Here is a 13,073-nt window from a genome sequence, read left to right as displayed (position 1 = left end):
TTTTTTCCTCTATGCTTTTGAATTTTTCAAATGACTTTCAGTTTTCTTGCAGGTCCACAGAACTATTATTTTGCACTTTTATGATTGAGAAGACAAGAAATACACATTCTGTTTGCCAGACACCCTCTGCTGCTGCATGGGAAGAATTAGCTTCTAAGTGTGATGACAATGGTGAACATCTGTTGTTTTGGATTGCTCACCATTTCTGCTTCTCTTACCACCAGCACACTGATCTTCCTTTGGGAAATATCCTCTCCTTCCCAACACACGTAGCCTTATGCAAGCAATGTGGCATGAGTCACTTTTTTCTTTCCTTTTTGCCCCAGAGGTGAATTTATGACCAGAATGACCAATTAAATAACATATTCTTCCCATGGATCTTCGTGATTCATTCAGGCATACATGTGATCCAAATACATTCTCTAAAATTTGATTCATCAGCTCTCAGGGGAGTGGGAGGGTGGGACATTTTTATCTTTGGGTGATAAACTATATTGAAGAGTATAAGTCAGAACTTATGAAGTCATGTTCTTTGTTTGTTCTGTAAAAGAAATTGAGGTCAACATGCAAAGAAGCAGAGAGGTGAGGAGCAGGGACCTGAACCTACCTGAACTTGAAATCATGCTAAATCTTCAGCTCTTTGTGCTAATGAATTAGCTCTTCTCTTTTTAAATCTAGTTTGAATTATTTTTTTTTTTCATTTGTAACTGAAAGGTTGTTGATTAATACCTCAATAAAGCCACAGCCTTGCAACTGGTAAGATTATTGTTGGATAGAGGCTGATTGCTGGATGTTAAACTTGATATTAATCTGCACACAGGTATAGAATGTGAAAAAATATAACTTTGAACAATGAGACAGTGTCTCCAAAGGCCCTGAGAATTATTTTCAGATTTGTCACTAATTGATGACACAGCTCTTCCCAAATGGCTGCATTATTAAAGAAACAGTGTTCTTTCTCTTTGTCTCCACAAATGAACGGTGGCTATTTAAACTATACTCTATCAAGCAAAGGTGTTGTGATAGGGATTTATTAGGTGGTTTCAAGTGGCTGGAATTCTCCAGAGAACATGGCCATGTAATAGATAGTGTCATTGCCTGCATTTAGAGTGCTTAGATGTAGGTTTTTATTGCTGCCTGTAGACTGACTCATTGTTGCAACATACAGTCCAGGTCTAGGGCACAGAAAGTGTGGAGGTGTTATTCCTCATTCCATTATTGATCTCTGTAATTGATAACTGTAATATTCAAATAGTAGATATTTAAAAATCTAACCATTTTAAGATGCTAAAGTTTGCTTCCAAATGGAAAAGCCCTTCCTTGTTGGTATCTTTTTATACAATATATTGCTTACTTTAAAAAATGTAAGTAAAAGTTTAAGTACTTGAATGACATTCTTTCTGTCTCTCTCTATATATCTCTCTGTCTCTGTCTCTCTGTCTGTCTGTCTGTCTGTTTCTCTCTACCCCTCCCCTAACAACAGTTTGGTGATGGTGCTGGCTTTATGGTTATTTTTAGTTTTATTGTTTTTTGTTGTAACTTTTTAAATTCTCATAAACCTACTTCCTTTTCTTAACAGATAGCCATTGTAATAGCATATTGCTTCAAAATGTAAACAAGAGAGGTAAGAAGATGAGTTTGACATCTGATTTGGGTGTTTTTTTTATTGTCTTTAAGAAATTCTTTTGAAGCATAGGATACAAAATTTTCAGTGAGATTGCTTCATTAATTTTTACATATTTGTATACCCAACTAACACCCAGATCAACATATAGAATATTTCTAGCACTTCAGAAATCTCCCCACATTCCCTCCAAGGTCAACAACCCACTCACTGATAACTTCTGCTATTATGTTTATCACCATGGATTGATGTTTGGCTGTCCTTGAAGTTTCATAAGTGGAATCATGTAGCATATACTATTTTAGGGGCTATGCTTAATATTTCATCTGTGTGATTCATAATTGTTGAGCATAGCTGTATATGCAGTGTATAAGAAATCCACAATTTGCTTTAGTTATAAGAATATATCACAATTAAGCAAATCTATAGAGACAAAAAAGATTAGTGGTTGCGTTGGCTGGGACTGAGTTTGAGTGAAGGGATTACCAGAAAAGGAAAATGAGGGATCTTATTGGGGTAATGACAGTGATCTAAAACAACTATAGTGATGGTTGTGTGTCTGTAAATTTACTAAAAATCATTGAGTTGCACTTTTAAGCTGGGTGAATGTGATGATATGTAAATTACATCCCACAAAAGCTGTTAGAAATACCACAATTTATTTATCCATTTGATAATAAGTGGACACTTAGATTTGCATCAGTGTTTTGCTATTATGTGTAGGGGCACAATAGCATTCTTAAAAGTGTCTTTTGGTGAACATATGCACACATTTATATTGGAGTGGAATTGTTTGCTCAAAGTTTACTGTTTTTTATAATACTTATGGTAGTAAGTGCTTTATTGGTTATTAAGAGTTTTGTATTTTTATTACATTATTAATCTTTAAAAATTAGACCGGACCCCAAAATAATCACACTTGCTGTCCATAATTGAAACATGGCATTACTCTATTATTTACTTTAGATATTGTCCTTTCCTTTTTAAAGAAATGAAACATGGACATTTAAACTTTCTAATCCTTCACAGTCTTATTCAATCTTCATTCCCAGAAGCTCCCATTCTCACGAATTTGGTATGTAGTCTTCTTGTTCATGATTATTTGCTTGTTTATTTATTTATTATTGGTATTGGGGTTTGAACTCAGGGCCTGAGACTTGCTAGACAGGTGCTCTACCACATGAGCCACACCCTCAGCCCTCTTGTTCTTTTGTACTTAAAGAATAGATACATATAATCAGTATATAGGACAATTTTGAGCATATATATGTGATTTCTAAAATTGTCTCACAAATGGCAACATAGTACACACATGACTCCATAACCTTTCTTTCATTTGACATTTTTGGAATCTGTGTTTTTCTAGATCTTGTTCTTTTTTTAAAATAAGTAATTCTAGAGCCTTATGTTATACAAAAGTGCCATACTGTGTTTCTCTGTTCTGTTTTCCTAATGATAAGCTGTTGATTGTTTTAAATGTACAGTTTTCACAAGTGGTAAAACTTACTCGATTTGGTGTCTTCCATGCTTAACATTGTGCCTCCCTCAGAAAGTGGTCAGTACATTCTCGTCTTTCAACTCTGCTCACTACCATCTTCCCAGCCCCCATGAACTTTCATACTGCATTCTTTAGGAAACAGAAGATAGCTTATGGGAACTGTGTCTTCTTACTTCTGAATCTACAAGCTAAGCTCACCATCACCATCTCCCCTCTGGTTCCTCTGGACCCAGTGTACTTCCCCTAATTGCTCACAGGGGCTCTGGAGTCAACACACACCCTTCTCTCTTTTTTTATCGAAAGAGAAAAAAAGATCATCTTACATAAAAATTTAGGCCAGAATATAATACATTCCATCTTAAAAAAAAAAAACTTTCCTCTCTGTTAGGTGTGGTGGTCCGGGTCTGTAGTCTCAGTATTTGGGGGATTAAGGCAGAAGAAAAAATTGAGTCAAGTAAGAATTGCCTCACTTGCTATGTGCACTTGTTTTCCTTCCATTCAGGCTTTGTCCCTCTGGATGGAAACTTTTGTTCATGATTAAGAGTACCCAGGCTCTCTTCTGTCTTCTCTCCTAGTTGAACCCCTCCATTGTCATGTGTTAAATACTGTCTCAACTTTGACAACCTCTGAATGTAATGATATGACCTAGACCTCTGAACTTCACAATGTGCCAGAACCTCTATCTGACCTCTTCACTTGGAGAGTTCACAGGCATAGCAATCTCAACACATCTATATCAGAACTCCTATCTTAAAACTTTTTTTTCAGTTATACCTAAATGAAATAAAGGATTTGATCCTTACAATGACCTAAAAGTCCCTGTGTGAACTGATGTCTTTCTCTAAACTTGTTTATACTGCTCTACCCATATTCTTTGGGATTTGGCAGCCCAGTCATTGCTTTTCTTCTCTTCCTTTTCCTCCCCTCGCTTCCTTTCCTTTCCATTTTCTTCTTCCCCATCCTTCCCTCCATCTTCCCCGCCTTCCTTCTTTCCTTTCTTTGTTCTTCCCTTTACTATAACTTTATAAGAAAAAATTTTCAAATATACTAAAAAATTAAAAGAATTTTCAAGGAACAGTTTTATACACCCCACATAGATTCTATCATGCTGGCTACTTTTCTGTACTCACATATGACTAACTTACTATCAAATTTATGGCCTTTGCTCTTTCTTCTGTCTGAAGATTCTTCTTTGGCTCTTTGTCAAAACCGTATGTCTCAGTTAAAATGTCGCTGTCCTATAAACTCTTCACTGACCACCATATCCAAATAAATAGACACTGAGCATCCCCTAACCTGCAAAAATTTGAAATCTAAAATGCTCTACATTTGGAAACCTTTTGAGTGCTGATGTGATGCCACAAGTTGGAATTTCCACACCTGAACTCATGTGACAGCCTGGAGTCAAAATGTAAGTGCACTAAAAATGTATAAAATTAGGGTCATGATAAGTGTATAGGCTATATATGATTTATAAATGAATATCATATTTAAGCTTGTATCTCATCTCCAAGATATCTCATTGTATATATGCAAATATCCTAAAATCTATCCCCCCCTCAAAAAAAAATCCAAGCTTTTCAAATACAGGACTCTCAGCCTTTACCTCAACTACATTATCCTGTGGACTGAACTCTACTGCTTTTTTTCATATTATAATTTTTTCTGTGATTCCTTGTTTATTATTTCTCCTTGATTAAAATGTAAGACTCAACATGAACATATTTAGGGGGCTGTCAGAGGTAGGAGTGTCAGTAGGAATGGGAAGGGCAAAGGAAAGGATACTGAGGGGTAAAGAGGTTTGAAGTATGCTATATATATTCATATGAAGACAGTATAATGAAACCCACCAAATACTGTTTGAAAGAGGGAAGAGGTAGTAGGGAGGGAGAAATGGAAATATATGGTGGTATGAACTTGTTCAAGGAACACTGTATGTATGTATGTATGTATGTATGGAATTATCACAACAAAACTCCTTTGTATTAGTAATGTATACTATTCAAAATTGAAAATAATTAAAAATATAAGCCTTATATTCATTGAGATCTGGTGTATAGTAAGTATTCATTAAATAGTGAAATAAATGTACTTAAAACATTTAGATTTTAGATTATAAGAGGAGTGCATACTCAATGCAAAAATCTTTTATAAATGGCAGATTGAATCTACTTCTTTACTGCCTACTTTTAAAATATGATTTAAGGTAGGATGGGAAGGAGAGAGTAATAGAAGGGGTTAATCTGATTATAATATATTCATGTATGAAACACCATGGTGAAACTCCTTTGAACAGTGAATATATACTTTATAAAAGGAAGGACAGGAAGGTAAAAGGTCCCATTCAGGAGTGGGTTCAAGTAAGAGAGGGGAGGGTGTAACAGAGGGGTGAAGGAGGGCAAATTTGGTCAATATACTTCATTTTCTTTGTCCGTTTATTCACATGTGCATACACTGTTTGGGTCATTTCTCCTCCCTATTCTCTGCTCCTGCCCCCACCCCCCCACTTCCAGGCAGAACCTGTTCTGCCCTTATCTCTAATTTTGTTGAAGAGAAAACATAAGCAATAATAAGGAAGACAAAGTGTTTTTGCTAGTTGAGATAAGGATAGTTACACAGAGAGATTCCTAGCATTGCTTCCATGTACAAATGTACTTTATATACTTGTATAAAAGTAGAACAAGGAAAACTGTTGAAATCTTTTTAAGTAGGGCAGAGGGGGATGAGGGAAATGATGGAGGGGGTGAATCTAATTAAGATACATTGTAAGCATGTATGGAAATGTCAAAATGAAATCCCCCTGTACAATTAATATATGCTAATAAAAATATTAATAAAATGATTTAATTAAAAAGTTTTTCTGTATCAGAAAGTTCTACTAAGTACTTCATAGATGTTATTTCATTAAGACCTATCTATGAATATATTTCTCTGCAGCATAATTTGCGATGACTAAATGGTACTCTAGCATATGTCCTGTGGATTTACCATAATTGTATACTCTTCCATTCTTGAGTATATGTTCCCAAATTTTTAACTTTTTAACTTTAATTATTTTTAAAGCATATGTATTACCTCCTACACTCATTTTTTTGTAGTAAGAATACTTAAAATCTACTCTCTTAGCAATTTTCAAATATGAAATATCAATATAAACTGATTGCAACTTAAGTGAAATTAAAATGCCACTCTTCTAGGTGACAAAGCAAAGACATTCTTATTATATAACTTTATCTTTTGCTTAGAGGAAAGCCCTAGAACTAGAATTATAGAGCCAAGCAATAAATGCATTTAAGAATGTGATGGTTTGTTTTGCCAAAATAAGCCTCAAACAGGTTGTCTCCTTTGAGAATCTCATCAGAAGAATGAGACTAGTTTAGGACAAAATGTAGGTTTTGTTTCAGTATGGGACATAGCATTTTCAACAAAATAGCTGTCTTGAAGATATACAAACAGACGTTGGGTGAACACCTGTCAGGAATACTGGAAAAGGATTCATATTAGGTGGCAGTTAGTTTATAAATTTTAATGACCTTTTTAACTCTCCAATTTATAAAAATACTATTTCCTGTTCCTCACTTCTGACTGCTTAATTCTCTCAAGACAACATTATAATAAAGACTTGTTGATCTTAATGCCAAGAGTAATTTCTGGTTCCTATTTACCATTGTCATTAGGTTCTTTGCATTTCCAAGTAAATAAAGTCACATTTCTTCATTGTTTTCTTCATGAGTGAGCTGTTTCTAAAAAGGGCATTGATACCATGTCTGTAAGAATGGTCTCATGGGTGGAATACTTTTTAAACTATTTTAGCACCTTAAGAAAGTTATTCTTAATTTTTTCTGCTGGAATGCAGAATATATGGAGCTAATGCTTGGTTTCTATGAAAAAATTATCACCAATGTTCATAATGGGAATATAAATCTTAATACTAAAAATTAGGAAGTAATATACTTCAGTGAACTTTGTGTGTTTCACTGTGCTTTTACACTAAAGTCTGCTAAGACCAGCATGATTACTTACATTTTAGGTTAATGCAAGATAAAAAATGTTTCATCAAAGAATTGACTACTTCATAATTAAATTGCCATTGAGCACAGTGGAAGTGGAGTTCATTTTGTGAAAATTATTGACATGGATATTGTGCTGCAATATTATGCATGTGTAAAGAGTACACCAACATAAGTTCTTTGTCTTTGAACACTGTACAATCAATATTCTATTACCACAATGCTGGTTTTGCTGCATTGTAGCTAAATTAGAATGTCAGGTATAGAGATGCTTAAATCAGACATTCAAGTAATGAAGACGATACTAGAATTTTAATTATTTTCATATCTAACATGGTGTTTATCTTATTTTCCAATGTCTTAAGAACTCTTAACTTAAATGTCATTAATATATTTATAAATGTGTAAAGTAATTTTTATTTTGTATTATTATAAATGAAATTCTGTGACAAAATCCACATTTTAGTAACAATGATGATAAGCCTTATAGTTAGCATCCACTGGATATTTATTCTCAATTTGGTATAAATGTAAAACATTAAAAGTATGGAAATGTGGTTATTTTTAACAATGTGAGTGAAATATGAAAATGCTACTGAACTACTGATAAAGCTAAGCAATAAATTTAGTGTATCTGAAGTCTAGGTTATCTGTATAATCTCTTACCTGGAAATTCACTGGGAGAAGGATAAAACATAACAGATACTTGTGATCACAATACATAACTCACCAACTTCAAAAATGCATAGAAGCTAATGGAAACACTTTGAACTTCTAAGCTGTGTTACGGAATTTTAATATTTCTACTAAAATAAACTCAAATTCTAATGATGTACACAACTTCATATTGAAATGTTTGTCACCAGTTTCATTTATTAATTGGTATTAAGTTAGTGTATATTTTTCTGATAGTTTACTCAGCATTTTCAAGCATGTCTTACAATTTTGCCAAAATTTTGTAAGATTTAAAGTTTTCTTTTTATTCTATTTTAGAGTAACCTTTAGGAATTAAGATTTTGGTGTTTGTTTCTGAAAAATAGGGTTGAGGTGTATTGAGATTAATTAAGGTGATAGATATGATAACATATAACTATATAATATATAATATGTAATTAATATGTAATTCACGGCTGCCAATCATGAATTAAAGGCAAAGGGCAGTATTCTCTTTTTTATTTTTCATTACCAAGCATGGTGACTCAAGGTAAGCTGTAGTGGCAAACTGCTTTTAAAAATATCTCAAAAGATTAGAAGTGTTTGGTCTAAACTGAGTAAGAGGAATTTCTTGGTTAGGGCAATCTTATGACATTTTTTCATCCATTACAGATGACACATACATACCTACCTTTATTTGTCTTTGTGTACTTAGTTTGTGTCCAAAATAAGGAGGGTTTGAATAGTTATGCAGGAAAATGGTTTGTTGTTTATCAGGAACTTCTGTTTTATTCTACAATGTTAATATCTTAACTGTGATTTGCTTTTCTTTTCCTTTTTTGCCTTTATGGTCACAAAGGGTAGAGATTTGAGTTGTCTCAACTGATGGCAGTTCAGAGTAAAGTGATAGAGGGGAAGACAGTAGGGGAAAGCCAAGCAACTGGCCTCAGGAAGAGCAAATGTCTGGGCATGGGAGGAGCCTCTGAAGTTGTCAGCTATAAAGTCAGGAGGGTTGCACCTGTCTCTGCCTTTTAACCTGAGTGTCTGCTCTCCAAATATCTGCCTTTTTCTTTACCACATGGTCTCCTAACTCCATCTCTATTCTGATCTCTCCTTTCTAATTTCTTTACCTTTATAACCTTGGTTCATACATGGAAGAGGGTATTCAGCCTCACAGGTGTGTGAAGAACAACCTAGCATGCTGCCAGCACAGAGGTGAATGCAGGTGTCACTGAGAGGATCCGAGAATGAAAGGGAGCACACTATTGAGATGAGAAGAGAAGATATATACATGATAACTGGACAGTGAAAGAAGTGGCTGAGGTACCATGACGATAAGATTCAGCAAAAATAGGGGCTATAAATTATACAAATTTTAATTACAGAGATGCCAAAAATTTAACATTTTGTGCATACTTCAGTCACACATTTTGTGACTAAAATTCAAGCTTACTGCATAGGCAAATCACATAATGGGAGTCCTGTGTATTCTAAACTTGCTCATTAGTCTTTGAAAATTCATATGAACCTTGAACGGTCGCATATAATACTAAGTTTAATTGATGTATTCTTACTTTCAATTAGTAAATTGATTTTTCTTCTTAATAATGGTTCTCATTTTCCCTTTAAAATCTGGAGAATGGACAACTTTTCTTTTGGCATCTTTCCAAAATACATTTCCTTATTTCATTTCCAAAGTGCCTAGGATTTAAATTAACTTTCAGTAAACTCTCTAACAATTTTCTCAGTACTCAGTAAACTATACATATATCATTTTAATATAACAAAATACCTTTATTATGTTTTGGAGGAGGAAAGATGACATAATCTTTAGAGGCTAACCTGTTTCTCCAAGATTAATATTAAAGAAATTTATGATATCCTCTGAGGGTAATATAAATATGAGTCTTACAAAGATAGACAATGAATTGATGAATAAATTAGAAGGGGAAATGTCCTGTAGTGAGGGGCAGGGTTAAGTATGGAGTGGGAGACACTCCATACTTGGCAGGGTAAAACAGTGATTTTTACATTTTGACAGATCATGTTGATGAGGCTGTATTAACATGAGTGTATCAAGCACTCATGTTTAAACTCTCTGTATTGCAAGGTTGCTGTAGAAATGGAGCAGTCTCAGGCCTGGCTTATCTGGAATTTGGTCCATTATTCAATTGCCATCTCCATTAACAACTAGGTAGCAGATGAATAAATAAGTCTTTAAAATAGATCACGTATCTTTGAAAAGGTACAGGTCTGTACCTTTGTATATCTTTGTGGCAAAAGATATATCAGACTATTTATCGGCACCCTTTCAATTTATTTTCCTGAGCAATGTCAATACAATCTCTCAAATGAACATGTTCATCTGTCAACTGTTTTGGGTGAACTTGGTTCCTGTGTCATAATGAACAGAGTGAGATGAAGGAGTGGACAAATGGGAAAGGATAGGAGAAGCATTTGTAGGTTATATATACTCGTGTTAAAAACAGTTTGAATCTCAGCCATTTGTGACTATCTTATGACACCTAATACTAATGGTACTCTGAAAAATTACCTCCACTTTCATTAACCTGGAGAAAGAGGAATGAAACCAATCAGCAAAACAGATTCTCCACTCTAAGCGACCTAAGATTTATTATTTCAAATATTTAGAGCCAAGTTTGGCAAAGCGCAAAACAATTCTCAATATGAAACAATCCTGTGTTAGCAGGGAATGGATAAGAGGTGGGTCTCTTCTCCTGAATCAGCTCTTGGGATCCCTCAAGCTGTTCTGCTGTAAAATTAAATTAGTACTTTCAGGTAGGAAAAAGGTTGGGTTAGAGTTTCTCTTTATGATAGATTACTTTGGGGGATTTTCTCTGTAAGAAAGCTTAATTATTTTTTCCATAAAAAATTCTCTCTAGCACTGTAGCTCCAGGGAGAGAACTTAAAAAAGGAGGGAGACTTTGTGAAGATCACATAGAGGGTTTTTCAAATATATGTAATGAATATGAAATAGCAGAACAAAGAACACTCTTTTCCCTTCCAGTAAAAGTAAAGATTTTGTTTTTACTAACATGGACAACTAATGAGGTGCTAAGCAAAATCCTTTACTGTGCGGACTCATCTATATACCCTGTCTTTTACAGGTGGACAATGTCTTTATCTTTTCTCATTCTTGAAGGACTGCAGGTGACAACAGTGAGTCAACACGATGTTCAGGAAGGGCCTGGGTGCAAATGTAGACATTTTCCATTTATTGGCTGGTGAATTAAAGCAAGTGAGCATATCCCTGAGTCTCAGTTTCTATGTGTTTAAACATGGAGATAACAATGTTTACTTCAGGGGGAGAAATGACCCAAGCCTTGTATGCACATATGAATAATAAAATAAAAAAATGTTTACTTCAGAGATCTCTTTTGTGAGATAACATTATGTAAGGTAGGTTAGTAAATTATACCTGCTGGATCATTACTGGAAGACAGGTATCAACAGAACAATGCAAACTTAGAACTCTTCTTAGGTGGATAGAATTAGAAACAGTTTATAAAGTAAGTCATGAGTAGCATAAATTCCATGGCTTAAAAAAACCATCCAAGACTGCTTAAACCCAGTTTCAAAGATTATAAAATCCCCTTTAAATATCTAATCTGCTATTAGAATACAATTTAAAAATCTTTTGAATGAAAAATAAACTTTTTGTGAAAACTAAATTGTCTCAAGATTCCAGACCCAATTCTCTTAATTCTTTAAAAAATACATGTTTATTCTTATTATTCTTCCTCTCCATCTACCCAGTGCCACATCCATCACATGCTGTCAGCAGATCCTGTGTCAGATACCATGCTTAGAAAGAGTATTGGAGAAAGGACATTGCATCAATACCAAATTACTTCAGTTTGTCCTCTCTGTGCTCTGACTTACCCACTTAGCTTTTCTACTCATTCTACCTTCTTATTGAATTAGTGCTTCTTAGCCTATAGAAACCCCCTCAACGTCTTTATCTGCCAATGAAGTAATCAATTGTGACTCCAATCCTTAGCCATCTTTTAGTCTTGTATTTAATTATAAAAGTTCCCATATTTCCCTTAGATGTCCTCTGAGTGACTGCTAATGGTTTATCATGTACTTTGGTTTGCTAAAGCCATTCATCCATCCATGCATACCACAAATGCATATTAAGCACAATTATGTGCCAGATTAAAACTACATAACAGGCACACAACATAATCATGGTACCTACTCTTGTGAATCTTGCCTTCTAATTTATAGTCTAAATTAGAATACTACTCTGTGAAGGTAGGGACAGTGTCTCATCACTGAGTCCTGGAATTTATAATTGAGATAAAGAAGAAGTGATATTTTCTTCATCTATACTTGTCCAATTTCTATTTCAAACCTTACCTGGGATTGTGTAAGAGATTCAGAAAGTTTAATTAGAGTAAATCTAGGGGATTTTAGTAAGAAAGAGAGGGCTGCAAATCCTGCTGTCATCTTGCCACATAGGAATCTACTGAAATTGCCTTTGTCCATCAGCTGCTTGGTCAGTGGTCCACATGCTGGACTGAAAATATCTTTTCTTCTCACGCACATGACTCTAGAAAATCAGGCATCTCTCTTGGCTGCTTCTGCATCACTTCTCGATGTAGAGTGTTCATTCTGTCTCTCCTCAACCAAGAGAGACTGGAAGCTCATTGCCTGTGGAAGCCCAATGTTCTGTTTTCACTTGGCTGTCATAAACCTTCTGTATTTAAACTAAGGTGCTCAAAGGTAGGGAATCTTTTCTCTAGTTGAGAGGTGCATAAAAGGAGGAAATCTTGTCCTCATTCACTGTGTTTTCTCCTAAATCTGTACTAACTGTGAGGGCCTAGGTATTAGAAATGCAGAAGCCAGAAAATGACCATGCATTTTTTTCCCTTTCAGCTCTGAGAGTATTCCTCTGAGGTGATGATACACCATGTTTCAGCTGCTTGCATGACTGATTGAAGGATGAATGAGCCAGGAAGGGTAAAGGGAGAAGCAAAATATTCAGGAGTAGGATGGATATAAGCCAGTGTTTCAAAAATGTTCTTCTGACATATAGCCATGCAAGTATTTTATTCTGCTCCACTTAGGAAACTGTATATGGTAGTTAAACAATGAATGCCTATTCAGTAATTGAGCACAATGGCCCGAACATACATAGAAGCTGTGTCAGTGGCAGGGTGCTCAAGATATAGTGCCACGCATGAGGAAGGAAGAATAAACTTGAGGAAAGAGGCCAATAGCCTTTTAAGATGTAAGATTTATTGAATTTAGGAAGCTAGTT

At 34.8% G+C, this 13,073-nt stretch overlaps 1 long non-coding RNA gene across 4 annotated transcripts in view; it reads left to right on the top strand.

Annotated features, from left to right (window-relative positions):
* Positions 1–13,073, top strand: part of LOC141423981 (uncharacterized) — a 313,617-nt gene that overhangs the window by 56,683 nt on the left and 243,861 nt on the right. The window lies entirely within an intron of this gene.

The sequence above is a fragment of the Castor canadensis genome, chromosome 1, assembly GCF_047511655.1.
Source record: "Castor canadensis chromosome 1, mCasCan1.hap1v2, whole genome shotgun sequence".
NCBI lineage: Eukaryota > Metazoa > Chordata > Mammalia > Rodentia > Castoridae > Castor > Castor canadensis.
The sequence above is the reverse complement of the archived record's forward strand: the minus strand, read 5'-3'. Positions and strand labels throughout refer to the sequence as shown.